Source organism: Macrobrachium nipponense, chromosome 7, assembly GCF_015104395.2.
Source record: "Macrobrachium nipponense isolate FS-2020 chromosome 7, ASM1510439v2, whole genome shotgun sequence".
NCBI classification, from domain to species: Eukaryota; Metazoa; Arthropoda; class Malacostraca; order Decapoda; family Palaemonidae; genus Macrobrachium; species Macrobrachium nipponense.
Window position 1 is genome coordinate 77396710 of NC_061109.1, and position 16074 is coordinate 77412783.

General features: G+C 42.3%; 2 pseudogenes; both read right to left on the reverse strand.

Moving 5' to 3' along the window:
• LOC135217215 (serine/arginine repetitive matrix protein 2-like) overlaps positions 1 to 16074 on the reverse strand; it is a 199472-nt pseudogene that overhangs the window by 32947 nt on the left and 150451 nt on the right.
• LOC135217477 (proteasome subunit alpha type-3-like) overlaps positions 1 to 16074 on the reverse strand; it is a 65904-nt pseudogene that overhangs the window by 23415 nt on the left and 26415 nt on the right.

A 16074-nucleotide genomic window follows, 5' to 3' on the forward strand; every position in this document is an offset into this window, starting at 1 on the left:
GTATTGTATAAGATCCCGAAGATCTTAATGCTCTGCTATCTCCAATTCCCTTTATAGAGACAGAGTATATAGCCTTTTACTGCGTTCTTTGATAGCAGAAATATACAAAGGTGATTCTTCCCTCTGAAAGGGAAGAAAAAACCGCTATGTGGTTCAGAGGTATCGGAAGAGGACAGTTTCCTCATTCCCTCTAGCACGATCTGCAGTAATCATATATCTTATTCATGACTACTGTCATTTACCTTGAAACATCCTCTCATTCATGTCCACTTCTGGTCAGTCTGCACACAGACAGACTCAGAGTGGAGAGGTTGTTAAGGTCCATTTAAAAATAGATACTGAAAGAATATTCAGACTGTCTTGGAAAAGACTTCAAAAACTTGCTGTGAGAAGAACGTGACCTCTGTGAATCCAACCTCTCTAAGTCTAAAATGAGGCATAACGTATTATCCTCTCTTTCTTTGACGCCCTTTGTCTTACATTCTGTAAAGAGTTTTATTTTTAGGGGTTTTAAAAAAGACTAAATTTTATTCCCCTTTCTATAAAATAAAGATGGCGTAGATTGCTACCTCTCTCTTATATTCTTTCTTCCCGTCCTTGTGCCTGGCAACGAGAGAACGGAAAATTCTATCATCGTTATTCAGCAAAACAACAAATTATTATTATCCTATTCTCCTAATAAATGATCCAGGATCGAGGAGAATCATTCAAGATTCCTATCCTAGGACATCAGGCCGTAATGTACAGTTCAAATACTTGAAAAAGCCTCTCACCCAAATACTGAGAGCTCTTACGAGTCTTTTCCAGTACTAAAACATTACAAGGTCTCCCTTGTTATATGTTTACATAGGAGTAGGATAATATAACATCCTGTTAATAACAATGAAAGAGGAGAAAGAGGAGCTGCATGGTTCAAGGGACTAGCCGAAACGTGCAATAAAAAAGGGGTTGCCAAGGTCTTTCTAAAACCTGCACCCAGATTAACTTATGAGTCCGATATATTTTCTATCACTTGTCTCATAAGGTTGAGGAAAGCGAGAGACTTCTAAAGATATCGGTTCTCTTCACCATGTAAAGGTCTATAAAGCAGAAACCCACTTATCCTGACACGTATACGTTTGCCTGTGCGATTATCTAGAATAATTGTCAGTAGAGGGTGATCTGGCAAAGCAAGTTTCTCCCAAAACAACTTTTCTTGCCAGGAAAGAAGTCGCTCACGCGACCACTATATCACCTGACATGAGAAGTCTGTTCTTGTTAGAGACTTCCGCAATTTCAGTTAATCCTGACAAGGGCCACGGCCGCCTGTGCGTAACTTATAAATGGTCCCTGTCAGGAAAAAAACTGATCTTGTGTCAGTTCTCAAAGAGGAAACTCTTGGAAAGTCTGTCTCCAAATACTGAGAAATTGGAGATCCTGATGTCTTGCGCCTGGTTGGCGCCTCGCTCCTGGGAGGCGTCACGCTTCTGGCTGCGTCTCGCGCCTCGCAGCGTCCTCGAGCTTGCCTGGTGCCGCGCTCCTGGGATGGCGTGCACGCTTCTGGCTGGCGTCTCGCGCCTTTGCAGCGTCCTCGCGCTTGCCTGGTGCCTCGCTCCTGGGAGGCGTCACGCTTCTGGCTGGCGTCTCGCGCCTTGCAGCGTCCTTGAGCTTGACCCTGGTGCTCGCTCCTGGGAGGCATCACGCTTCTGGCTGGCGTCTCGCGCCTCGCAGCGTCCTCGCGCTTGCCTGGCGCCTCGCTCCTGGGAGGCGTCACGCTTTTCCTTTGGCTGGCGGGGGCGTCTCGCGTCTCGCAGCGTCCTCGCGCTTGCTTGGCGCCTCGCTCCTGGGAGGCGTCACGCTTCTGGCCCATTACTTGCAACCGTGGTCAGGAAATCTCGATATCAAAATAAGAAGAGGTGCTGTAAGAATCCTATAATTTTACAGTACTTCCATAGTTGGATTTTTATTCTCAATTTTCCTCTAATTCGAGTATATCGTAAGGGGATTATTCTTTCCTCGGTTAATTCTTCCGTATCCCCCCCCCCTTTTTTTCCTGAACGAGAAATATTTTGGCTAGCGCCTCCTACTAATTATCTTTATGTTATGTGCCAGAACATCTGTGTCTTTATGGTACCCGACATCCTTTCATATGTTAATCCGTTCTTCTTATGAAAAACTATTATATACGTAGTATAATCCATTCAGGGAAACCATTCCCCACTAAAAGAATGTTTCCCATTCGACTCATACAACTTCTGCGCAATATCCGATTCTAAATACGGTTGTGTCGTTTCTCGAAAGACTTACTATAAAGGCGTAGTCTTTGAAGTGAATCTCTAATACATCTCTCTTCTCACTAAGTATGTACTCTAATAAGACATGCTTTCATAAGTATGAGTGCATTAAATAATATAATGTTTCTGCTGCATTAGAATCCTTTAATCAGTTATCTACGGTAAACAGCATTGAAAGGTTGTAATATCTTTCTTATTGAAAGCTTCCTAACAAAAGGCAGACAATATTTATTTATGACAGCTTCAGTATTCCCTCAATCCGAGGCTAAGACCACGATTGTAGGGAAGAGATACGGTTAGTTATCCCATTCCGCAGGAGAGAGAGCTGTAACCGACCGCTCACGACTGAGAACAACATGGTACTGCGGCTGGTCCTGACGTTCTTTCTCTCAATTCAAAGCGAAAGCAGTCTTCGAAAGCCGACTGGCCTTCCCTTTCCAGAGTTGCCAGTTACTCCATTTAATAAAGGAATCTATAAAATTTTTATCGAGCTTCAGGAAGTTTTATATAAGCATAATTAAGCGAACGAGACTTCGACAAGTCTAGAAACTAAATAGGTGTCGTCTAAACAATCCTTTTTAACAATTTCTTCCTAGGAAAGTCCTAGAAGGGTTACTGGTAATTCATGGAAACCTCTTCTAACACGAATAAAAAAGTTTCAATCCTACTCTCAATTCACCAATAAAGATTTGCTTCTCCGATCACTTCTCGAAGACACGAAAGCATCATATAACTTATACTCTAGCGTAATAGAATACTCTATAATACTGTTACATTAAGGTAAACCGTATTAAATTAGGAAATTTTGTAAGGATTTCACTGACCATTATAGCATAAATTTTGGTATGTGAGTATGCCTTGCCATACCGTAGCCTAAGGCGATTTGTCCTAAGCATGGGTAGGAGCTAGAAGCTTAAAAGTCATATATATATGCTTTATCACTCAAACGATATCCATATAATGTTCATTCGATTGACAAATAATCTAAATCGTTCTAATCAGAATAGATCTATATCTAAAAATGTACCGATGGGGAATCTTATGTTGAAATAACAATTTCATACCCCCATGGGATAGCGTTCTCGTCTAGTTGCAAAAAAAATAATGTTTTCGAACAATGACTATCACAAATGTTATCGAATGATCTCAAATATTAGAAGGCGCTAAATCGTCGCCTGATTCGAAAGGTGGATCGATTAAAGTCATTCTCATTTTGAATAATTCTACCAGAAGGCATTATACGAGGATCTTCGTCAAATTCATTCATTCGAAGTTATCCTATCCATCATGGAACAGTAGGCATAAAAAGGGAAAAAGAGAAACACTGTTTTAGGATGCCTTTCCAATGGCTATCCTGGCAGTCTGGGACGCTCTACAGAACCTGCCGATGGGGACGCCTGACCGGTGGGGATTCTCTGAAACCTCCTTACGGTTTTTCGACATTCCTTCTCCTCTGGGCTTGTGAGCTTGGAAGAGGTCTAGACCTGAGAGCGAGACAGAGCCGATCAGACGCACCCTCCATTGTAATGGGGGAACACTATATTCACTTCTTACGCTCTAAGAGTTCGTATTTGAACTATATCCAAAGTCTACAATTTGCAAATATGATATTGTAGATTCTGCGGAGTAAGAAGGTGATGAGAATGCAACAACTACTAGTACTGTTACTACTATAATTGCTCGTTAACACAAGAGCTAATAAAGCTTCTAAAGGATAGTTACTTTTCTGACTTCCCAAAACTAGGAAGAAAGACATACATTTCTCAATCAAATCTAACACTTATTTGTATTAATGAATAAATATAAGTAATTCCCTTTCATGAAAGGATATTTCGTGAAAGTGCATGAGTGTCTACCGAAAACTTCGGTAGTTACACGTCACTAATCTTCGAAATTTTCAAAGTTAATATTATAAAAAAGTTAACAAAAGCGTATGCCGAACCAAAGATCCATTACTTCCCTGTAAAAGTTAGCCCAGACGATCAATGGCGATGAAACACGAAAATCCATCAGGAGGAACTGCAAACGTTGTTTACATTCGAAGCGACAGAAAAAATATGAATTAGAAAACGGGTATGGTTCCTATTCCCGCCACCCAGCGGCGGGGGGGTAGATCACCTGACCTACCTGCTGCGTGTGCCGCGAAATTCGAATTTCTGTCGGGGACGACGGAGTAATAGCTATGTATATATCTGACGGGTAAGTTGAATGTATAAAAACAAATCTTCAAAGTTTTAAAGGATATGCCTGGAGAAGAGTATCAAATTTACTGTGTTGATATTACTCAGCTGCCCACATCCAACCAATTTCATTTTCCGTGACCCCTTGATCTTCTGGGAATGCCTGCTCTGGATATTGTGTTACAGTACTGTAACATGACTAGATTAATGAGCCCTTCCAGTATCTACTGCTTTCTTAATTCCCACTGAATAGCCTTTTTCTGGGGTACTCTGTCAAACGGCTTCTCAAGATCCACAAATGAGGTACGAATAATCTTTGCAAAACCTTACATCCCTTGTGAAAAGAGAATACATACAGTATTGAGGAGGGCATTGAGGAGTGGAAAGATAAAGAGCACTGGAATTGCTGACAGCTGAAAGTGTACTATAATCATCTACTTAGGGAAAGACTGGTGAAAAGGGAGGGGTTTCTGGTCTGAGAAGACCTTTGCATGAAATTCCTAAGTACATGGACATAAAAACCAATCAAATCTCAAATTTGGAGATTAAATTAGGTACTCACAATGCCAGCATGAGTGTCTACAGTGAATATACGTTTATTTGCATCTGGTTCAACAATTTGATGTTATAATTTTTTCAACGGCCAAAACCACTCCATCTTTGCATCTCAAACCAACAGCTGTTCTGTAAATAAAAAACATATAGCAAATGTAGATGCAATAATTTTCATAATAAATCTAGAATATTTGTAAAGTTCTTTAAGAATTTATGCCTTTTACACACAATCCATTTAGCAAATGTCTTTATGTAAAGTGACCTCCTGTCAACATTCTCCTATAATTTAATTCTAGTCTTTAAGTGTACCTAGTACTGATATACCAACTAGGAGGCTACTGATGATGTAAAAAAAATCTTTTTACCTTATAGAGTATTATCTTTGCACATGTAATTCATTTATATATCCCTAAATTGCACAACTGGTAAGTTGGCTCTCAAGAGGTACCTAACCTATACAAGAATTTGTACTATGGACGGGAAATCGACCAGAACTTGGTACATATTATCAGAAAAACTCATGGTTCAATAATGCAATTAACAAACTGGGTTCATTCCAATTACATCTCAAACATTTCAATCTTTGCACTCTCTAGACCCCACCTTCTGTAACTCTTTTAATTATAATTAAGTCTTTCCACTGATATTCAGCCATGAATCTTAGCCTTTCTGTAGTTCCAAAAGTTCAAAATTTTTGTAAGTGTTCATGTATTTAAAACTTAAGAGTGTACATACAAGTCTTATACAAGCATCAAGGAGATTTTTGCTGTTTACTAATACGTAGTGAATTCTTATTTGCCAGTAATCTAGCAATCTCTTTCTACTTCACCCGTGCTGTTGCTACTCTATTTTCCATTGTGCCCTGTCGATATCTGCTTTACAGTCAAGATGTTCCCAAGATAAACAGAATGTTCTTGCTATTCTACAGAATATTTTTCACCACAATATGGTGATCCTCCATTTCAGTCACCACAAACATCCCTGAACATCTTGTTTTGACAACAAAACTATAACACTTAATATACAGAATTAAGTTTCCCAATATATCTACTACAGCATCTCAATGCCACCTTCTAGACTGTAATTAATCTTGCTGTGTATTTAGTCACAATAAACTTTGTTTTGCTAATATACTGACTTTTAACCCTCCTCTCCTCTCTATTCTACTCTTCTATCATAAATGATTCTCATGCTGAGACTAGGTTGTCCACATAGCCTATACCAACACCTATGTAAGGAAGACCTTAGTAAGATTCTTTTTTATTTTTAGAGGCATAAAAGAAAATACTGCTTTCCCTAACAGGTATTCCTATTAAGATTAACTTGTTTAGAGATCTGGGTCTGATGTGTAACTATGCATACATAAATATAAATGCACATTAACACTGTTCAATCTTCAAAAGACTTGCTAAATATGCTGTAGTAATTTTGAGCAAAAGATATCTCAAATTGCTACCAGAAACACAGCTGTAAAATTTTAGCACTGGGAAACAAGATCCAAAACTAAGCAGTTTAATGTTAGCACCGAGAATAATGTTTAAGTTTTGGAGGAGGACATATCAAACCAAACAGAAAAAGTCTAAATGAAAAAAGTTTACTACGGGGACATTGCTATGTACCATAAGGCATGAACAACTACATATATTTATCATAAGAAATTCAGTGGTTACTGTCCAAAGAGGTGCAAGATACTATATGTACACTACCACTGAGATTTCAAGTGAAATACCCATGTGATAAAATGAAACCATATTATTTACTCACCCACTATTCTCTACTGCTTTTTGAGCATACTCTACTTGAAATACTCGTCCATCTGGTGAAAACTGTGATGCTGACAGATCGTACTGAAAAAGAAAAGTAGTTTTTCTAAGATAAAGTCCTTAATGTTAACCCTGCTGACTACTTTACAATATATAGGTTTTAATTAGTCAGTTACTTTCACTTTGAAAGGGTGACAGTGAGAGAAAGTACTGTACTTGCAAGAGGAAAAAGTTGAGTACACATTATGTAGTAAGATTAAGAAGATGAATGGAAATTCAAAGGACAGAGCAATGCACATTTATATAGACTAATTTTCTATGGGCATATAGGAGTAAATGTAACAGATGATAAGATAAGAGGAGTCACAGAATAAAAAAAAAAAAAAAAGAAAACACTTATCTGAGAAAGAGCAAAAAATGACTTGACTATAGAAGATGTAAGGTGTAAAATGGATAAAAATTTTGAAGCCGTTGAGAAGAACTTGTCTAATAGTATGTGTGGCATACAAAAACTGAAAGGGTGGAAAATGTGTCGATACCTAGTAATGTGAAATTTTTCTGAGTAGAGGTTCATGCACAAATTTAGAAGATAAAAGAGGTATGTGGCAATAACTTGGTTACTTTTCTCTGGAACTGGCTTCACCCAGCCCTGTCCCATTTGGAGAAAAGGCTTAATATTAAAAAAAAAAAAAAAAAAAAAGATACATACAGCCTGGTAAATAACCTTATTAATTCTTTCAAACTGGCAACTCTGCAAACGCTGAGATGGCGTCAATCTTCTAAACATAAGGGGTTTCAAGTAAAATTTTGAAAGCGTCACAGAGGTAAGTTTGCACCACGCATGGCTACTTTCATTTACTTCTGTTTAACCGGAAATTATGGCATTAGGGTAAACAACCGCCTTGAGTCCATCTTACTCAGGCAAATCACCCTTATTCACTTGATATTTAATAGGTGAAACAAGAATACAATTACATCTTTAAACATGCCACTCAAAAATTGAAGTTCCATCAACATAATGTGATATGTGAAAGTGCCATACGAACAAAAATAAGAATGTGAGGTCTTCGTAATGTTTTCAAGGCAGTTTTTAAATCCAATATGGCATCTATCGCATCCAGTCCCTTTCGTTTCCAGCATCAATATCACATCCTTCCCATTGCTCATTTGAACAATATTAGCGTATATATATAACATTTATTGATACAGTATTACTAAAGATTGCAGTTGTAATCACCACAATAAAACAACATTTTCTTGCCTATAGTATTAGTGAAAGTATGAGATGTCTTATTCCCGGGATCATGGTTTGAACTGAAATTCATTTTTACCTTGTAATCGGTGGTTTTATCCTTACTGCCATCACAAATGAAACTCCACAGTGCTTATTTCATTGTAATTATACACATTACTGGTCTTGATCCACTCCAAATTGCACTTGAACCACGTTGCTGTTCCTGGTTTCTAAGCGCTCACTCCACAAACACAGTTACGAGCAGCAGACGACGAAACTGTTAATGAGGTGCAAAGCTTTATTCCCTTAATTCTTTACTTTACTCATTATTTAGTTTAACTTTACTTTGTTACTTCAAAATGTTTATTTAATTCATGTCTATTATCCTTTTTTTGCAACCAAATTACCCTGAAAAATTACAGATATTTCTAAAGTAGATACAATCCAATGTTTCTAACCTTGTCGTACATCTGGCTGCCGAAAACCATCGCGGAGGAGATGACAGATAGTGGATTATAATTTTTTTTCATTTTGCTAGCAGTTTTCATTTATTTAAGTCTATATTAGTATTTTTATTTTTTTAAATAACTGTATGCCAGAAATAAATGTAACCTTTAATGTTTGCATGCTAAGAATGGCAAAAGCATTGTTGCCACATTAGTGGAGCTTCACACATACGCCGATGCATTATTATAAACTGTTTCCATGAATTCTTGTTGTCATAGTAGTGCAATAATGATAAAATTGCTTTAATATTTATGTATATATACTTCCAATACATGGGCTAATTTCACCAATTTCCACGTTTTGTGTAAGTCTTATACCCAGTTTGGAGGGTGAACACATACCAATTGGCAACAGAGAGAGAGAAGGGAAGGAAGGAAGGAAGGAAGAAGAACAGGGGTGGCGGTGGAGGTGGGGGGAGAGGGTAGGTGGAGCTTTTTACTGCTGTGTTTGTATCCATTTCTGGATAATGGAGTTTTTGTCTCTTGGTACAAGGACAAGTGTCGTTATTCTTCACGACTAGTGATTCACGATACCCTTATAAATTACGGCACTGGGTGTAATACACTATAGCAAAATCTCGTTCTCATACAAGTGTTCATTACAGAAAATATTGCCAAAAAAACGTGCTTGCACTGTCTCTGAAACCCATAGTAGGTATGCTGCTTAGTTGTCTATGAAGTTTTTTGTAATAAAGTATTTTTTACAAGCTAGCTATTGTATAAATATGTTATTGTTATTATACAATTAAGTTTGTTCATACTTACCTGGCAGATATATATATAGCTGTATTTTCTGAAGTCCGACAGAATTTCAAAACTCGCGGCACACGCAGTGGGCGGCCAGGTGGTAGTACCCATTCCCGCCGCTGGGAGGCGGATATCAGGAACCATTCCCATTTTCTATTGGCATATTTTTATTAATGCCCCTGTCTCCTGAGGGGAGGAGGGCGGGCAATTTAATTATTATATCTGCCAGGTAAGTATGAACAAACTTAATTGTATAATAACAATAACATTTTGTTCATGCCACTTACCTGACAGATATATATATAGCTGAATCCCACCTTCGGATGGTGGGAAGAGACAGAATAGGATTTTTTAGGAAACTTAAATTAAGTAGATGATATACATCTTGGTTCCTCACCTGTTAGCAAAGTAGACTCTGTGATTACTGTCACTTAAGGCTGCTTTTGCTTAAATCAGAGTTGCCAGCCAGGTGGAGACCTGTAGTGCTGGTGCGCTCTGGATGATCTGTCAACGGGTACGAGACCTCAACGTGACAAGACCATCGAGCCATACATATGAGGGCAACGAAGCAACTGACTACCACCTGACCAACTATTCAAAAAACCCCTTAAACTAACTAAAGGATGGGAGATCTTCACATAAGACTCACCACAACCTAAAAACACAACAATAAAACTAACCTAAACCTAACTAAGGGATAGGGAAAGAGCTACTTCCGGACCCCAAGACTGTGTCCGCAGAAACGTATGGCCCCAGTGAATTACAGTCGTCATAAATCGTTCTCACATCCCTTAGGTAATGTGAGGCGAAGACGGAGTTACTCCTCCAAAAGGTGCAATCAAGAATGTCCTTGATTGACATATTCTTTGGAAGGCAAGAGAGGTAGCGACAGCTCGAACTTCGTGAGCTTTCATCGTAAGAGGCTCAAATCAGTCTTCTGGAAAGATGAATGAGCCTCCTTAATGACGACCTCAGAAAGAAAGCAACAGCATTCTTAGATAAAGGTAACTCTGGTCTCTTCACAGAGCACCAGAGATTACCTAAGGGACCTCTTACCTCTTTTGTTCTATGTACATAGAACTTGAGAGCCCTGACCGGGCACAGGGCTCTCTCTGGTTCTTGGCCCACCAGACTTTGACATACCCTTGATCTCGAAAGTTTTCGGCCAAGGATTCAAAGGATTTTCATTCTTCGCCAAGAAAGTTGGGTTCAAAGAGCAGACAGCATTGTCTCCTTTGAATCCCACTAAATTACTAAATGCTTGTATTTCACTAACTCTCTTAGCCGTCGCAAGAGAAGTTAGGAAAAGAGCCTTCCTTGTCAAGTTTCGAAGAGACGCTGCCTGAAGAGGTTCGAAAGGACTTGACATTAAGAACTTAAGAACCACGTCAAGGTTCCATGAAGGAGGTCTCATTTGAGGAATCTTCGAAGTCTCGAAAGATTTTAAAAGATCATGAATGTCTTTGTTGTCAGAAAGGTCAAGGCCTCTGTGCCTAAAACCCGCTGACACATGCTCTTATATCCCCTTGATGGTAGGGACCGCTAATTTCTGCACATTCCTGAGAAAGAGCAGAAAATCAGCTATCTGGTTCACAGAGGTCGAGGAAGAGGAAACTCCCTCCTTTTTACACCATGCCCTGAAGGAAGCCCACTTCGATTGGTAAACAGCTCTTGTAGAAGCACGTCTTGCATTTGCGATTGCTCTTGCAGCTGCTTTCGAAAAACCTCTCGCTCTGGCCAACTTTTCGATAGTCTGAACGCAGTCAGACTCAGAGCGGAGAGGTTTTGGTGAAACCTTTCGAAGTGAGGCTGTTTGAGTAGATCTTTCCTCCAGGGCAATGTCCTTGGAAAGTCTACAAGGAAAAGACATGACCTCTGTGAACCATTCTCTCGCTGGCCACATCGGAGCGATCAGGGTCAACCTCGTCCCTTCTGAGGCCGCAAACTTCCTCATGACTTCCCCAAAATATTGAATGGTGGGAAGGCGTACAGGTCTAGACCCGTCCAATTCCAAAGCAACGCGTCCACAGCGATCGCTTCTGGATCCAGGACCGGGGAGCAATAAAGAGGAAGTCTCTTGGTCCTTGACGTCGCGAATAAGTCGACCAGAGGACGTCCCCACAACCTCCAAAGGTCTCGACACACGTCTTTGTTTAAGGTCCATTCCGTCGGTAGGATTTGTTCCCGACGACTGAGAAGATCGGCCCTGACGTTTTGCACTCCTGCAATGAACCTCGTCAGGATCGTCACCTTTCTTCTCTTCGCCCACAGCAGAATCTCCCTCGCCAGGAAAAACAAAGTTCTGGATGTGTTCCTCCCTGATTTTTAAATAAGCGAGGGCTGTGGTTATTGTCTGAGTTTACCTGAACAATCTTGTTCTTCAAACTCCTTTCGAAGAACTGCAGAGACAGAAAGATTGCTGCAGCTCTTTGACATTTATGTGCCAGGCTACCTGTTCCCCTCCCCAGGAGCCTGACAAACTTCCTTCCCTCCTAGTGTTGCTACCCAGCCCGTGATGGAAGCGTCGGAGAACAACACTAGGTCGGGGCTCAGAAGACTTAGGGACACGCCCTCCTGTAGCTTCTGAGGGTCGAACCACCATCTTAGATGGTTCTTTATAGGAAGAGATATTCTCAATATGGCATTGAGATCGTCCTTGGCCTTCCACTCGTCCGCAAGGAAAAACTGGAGAGGCCTGAGGTGCAGTCTTCCCAAGGAAACAAACCTTTCTAGCGAGGAAATGGTTCCAGCAGACTCATCCATTCCCTCGCCGAGCAAGTCTCTTTCCCTAAGAAGGCCGAGATCTTTTCTAATCCTAGCCGCTGACGTTCCTGGACGGAAACGCTCGAAAGCCACTGAATCCATCTGAATCCCCAGATACACGATGGACTGTGTCGGGGTCAGATGCGACTTTTCGAGGTTTACAAGAAGTCCCAGGGACTTTGCTAGGGCTAAAGTGAACTGCAAGTCCTTCAGACACTTTTCTCTCGACGATGCTCTGATCAGTCAGTCGTCGAGGTACAGGGAAACTCTTATCCCCGAAGAGTGTAGCCACCTCGCCACATTCTTCATGACTACGGTGAACACCATTGGAGCCGTGGTCAGGCCGAAACACATAGCTCTGAACCTGCCACACTTTTTTTGTCTAAGACAAACCTTAGATACTTTCTGAAAGAGGGTGGATCGGGATGTGAAAGTACGCGTCCTGCAAGTCTAAGGACACCATCCAGTCGCCCGGTCTCAAGGCTCCCAGAACAGAATGAGGCGTCTCCATCGTGAATTTGGTCTTTTCCACGAAAAGATTGAGCCTGCTTACATCTAGAACTGGACGCCAACCTGACGACTGCTTCGGTACTAGGAATATCCTGTTGTAAAAACCTGGAGACCCCAGGTCCGCGACTTGTTCCACCGCTCTTTTCTCGATCATTTGTTGAAGAAGATCGAATAACACTTGCTTCTTCTCTCCCTGATAGGATGGAGAAAGGTCTCTGGAGTCGTAGAAAGAGGAGGAAGATCTAAAAAGGGGATCTTGTACCCTGCTCCACGATCTTGAGGGACCAAGAGTCCGTGTCTCTCTCTCTCTCCACGCTCCCGCAAAAACTTCAGTCTGGCTCCGACTGGTGTCTGAAGGACATGCTTCTCACTTGGAAGGCTTTGATTTAAAGGAAGCTCTTCCTCGTGAAAAAACCTCTCCCTCGAGGAGCTGCTCTCGAGGGGGAGCCCCACGAAAGGGCTTAACCTTCTTCGGCGGTCGAACAAAAGCTGAAGAAGTTGAAGGTACTGCCGAACTCTTGAAGACTGGGCTAAGAGGTCCTGCGTTGCCTTCTCTTGCAAACTGCTAGTCAGTCCTTTACTAAAGTCTGGGGGAAGAGATGTTCGAAAGAGGAGAAAAAAGCAAATCCGCTTTCTGAGCTGGAGTAACTGAACGAGCCGTGAAATTGCACAGCAAAGCTCTCTTCTTCAATAAGGCCGTTCCAAAATGAGAGACGATCTCCTCCGAACCATCCCTGACGGCTTTGTCCATGCATGCTAACACGCTGGACAGCTCCCCCAGACGAGAGATTCTTGGCTTCTCGCTTGCAGATCCAGAACTCCCAAGCACCAGTCAAGGAAGTTGAAAACTTCAAGAGTCCGGAGCAGACCCTTCAAATGATGGTCCGTCTCCGTAGAGGTCCAGGTCACTTTAGCAGTGGATAAAAGAGACCTCCTCTGAGAATCCACCAAGCTGGAGATATCTCCTTGTGCTGAAGAAGGGATTCGAACCCCCACTTCTTCTTTGGTCTTATACCAAATACCCCCTTTTCCGCTGAGTCTAGCTGGAGGCAATGCGAAAGTCGTCTTGCCTTGATCTCTCCTTCGTACCATCCAATCTTGGAGTTTCTTGAACGCCCGTTTAGTGGAGAGCGAAGTTTTCATCTCAACAAACTCCGGAGTCTTACCAGTCTTAGAGGATGAAAACTGCGAAGGAGGAGACTTGGGAGCTGCAGGCTGAAACTTGTCCTCGAAGGACGAACGCAACAGCCGCACGAGAACTTTATAATCTGAGATTATAAAGTTCTACTCAGCTCTCCTTCTTCTCTAATCGGAACTACTCAGCTCTCCTTCTTCTCTAATCGGAAGAGGAGACCGCCTGTCCGGAGAGGGCGTACGAATGTCGGGTCTTGTCTTAATCAAAGGCCCCCTATTCTTACTGGATGAAGCCTTATTTAGGCTGTCTTCTTTGTGGCGCTTACCACTTGAAGTAGGTAGAGCGTCCTGACGGCGACAAGCGTCCTTAGCTACACCCGAGGCAGCCTCACTTGCCAGAGAAGCGTCCTTACGTTTCTTACACGAAAGGGAAGACATGTTAACCGGAATACGTGCCTGTGCGCGCAAACCAGCGTCTTGGGGACGCTTCTTCTTGGTCGGGAGTCCCCAAAAGCGTCTTGAAGAGCGTCCTGCTGAACGTCCTGCCGAGCGTCCTGCAAGCGTCCTGCCGAGCGTCCTGTCGAGCGGTCCTGCCCCAGAGCGTCCTGCCAAGCGTTCCTGCCCGAGCGTCCTGACAAGCGTCCTGTCGAGCGTCCTGCTGAACGTCCTGCCAAGCGTCCTACCTAGCGTCCTACCGAGCGTCCTGACGAGCGTCCTGTCGAACGTCGTGCTGAGCGTCCTGCCGAGCGCCTTCAAAAGCGTCCTGACGCAACGTCTTCCTAGAGGACGAACGAGATCGGCGAATCGCCGAAGGAGACGCGATTGGCGAACGAGACGAAGTAGGAGAGGGAGAAGGAGACTGCTTCGTCCTCTTGACGGGCAGTCTAAGGTCCTTCCTCCGCTTAGGCTCGACTGCTGCTGGGTGCGAGTCCTCTGAGCCATAAGCGTCGATAGCTGGTCCTGAAGGGACAAAAGAATGTTCTTCGTTGGAGAGGAACGAACAGAGGGAGCAGGACTGATCCTGCGAGAAGACGAGGGGCGAGGGGACGCCTCCTTCCTTCTCACAGGTACAGCTACCTGCTTCTCAGGGAGACGCGCCTGTGCACGCAACCCAGCGTCCTCATCGGAGGAGATCTTACCCCTTTTCTGAGGCGGAAAAGCGTCATACGCATCTTCCGACGAAAGCGGCGATACAGGACGTGAAGCGTCCTCAACACGAAAATGATATTGTTATGTTACAATAAAGTTTCATACATACTTACCTGGCAGATATATACATAGCTAAGACTCCGTCGTCCCCGACAGAAATTCAAATTTCGCGCCACTCGCTACAGGTAGGTCAGGTGATCTACCGGCCTGCCCTGGGCGGCAGGACTAGGAACCATCCCCGTTTTCTATCATATTTTCTCTCTTCCACCTGTCTCCTGCGGGGAGGCTGGGTGGGCTTTTAATTGTATATATCTGCCAGGTAAGTATGTATGAAACTTTATTGTAACATAACACTATCATTTTCATACAATCAACTTACCTGTCAGATATATACATAGCTGATTGGCACCCTTCGGTGGAGGGTAAGAGACAGCTACTATATGGAATAGACAAGTAAACAACATATGTTGTAGGTATAAAGAAAACTTGCCGTTTCTACCTGATAGGTGGTAGACTTCGTGGGTGTTTGCCCAGTAGTCTGCATCACCTCAAGAAACTTTAGCGAGATATATGATCTATGGCCAAGAGTTCTTGTGGGTCTGCCGATGGGTCTTATCCGCTTACTCGGCAGAGCCTGAAAGGACTTTGTCAATGGGTGCTGATCCACTTATATGACAATATACCTTATGAAGGAGCACACAACCAATCCCGACCACCTGATCCTAACCATATGTTAGAACTAAGGATTGTTCCGAGTTATCCCCGAACTCTTCACAACAACCGTAACTCAAAAAACCACTACGCACACATACATAATTTCTAAAAAAAAATTATACTCATCTAATTAGATATGACAAGATTCTCTTACTGAACAACATAGACGGCCGCCCGTGCTAAACCAAGTCCTCCATTGTTCGAAGAGACTCCAGACCATATCTAAAAAGAAGAAAAGTATATACTTTTAAGGATTGGTGTCGGCTCCCGTACCAGAATCGTATCCGCCGATACGAACGGACCTAGAGAAAAACACTTCTCATATGTCACACGAACGTCTTTCAAGTAATGAGATGCAAATACTGAGTTGCATCTCCAAAATGTCGTATCTATGATGTTTTTAAGCGACATATTCTTATGAAACGAGAGAGACGTCGCTACTGCTCTCACTTCATGAGCTTTAACTTTCAACAGTCGTAACTGTTCGTCAGAACAGACCTTCTGCCGCGTCTGTAATGACGTTCCTCACAAAGAATGCCAGCGCAT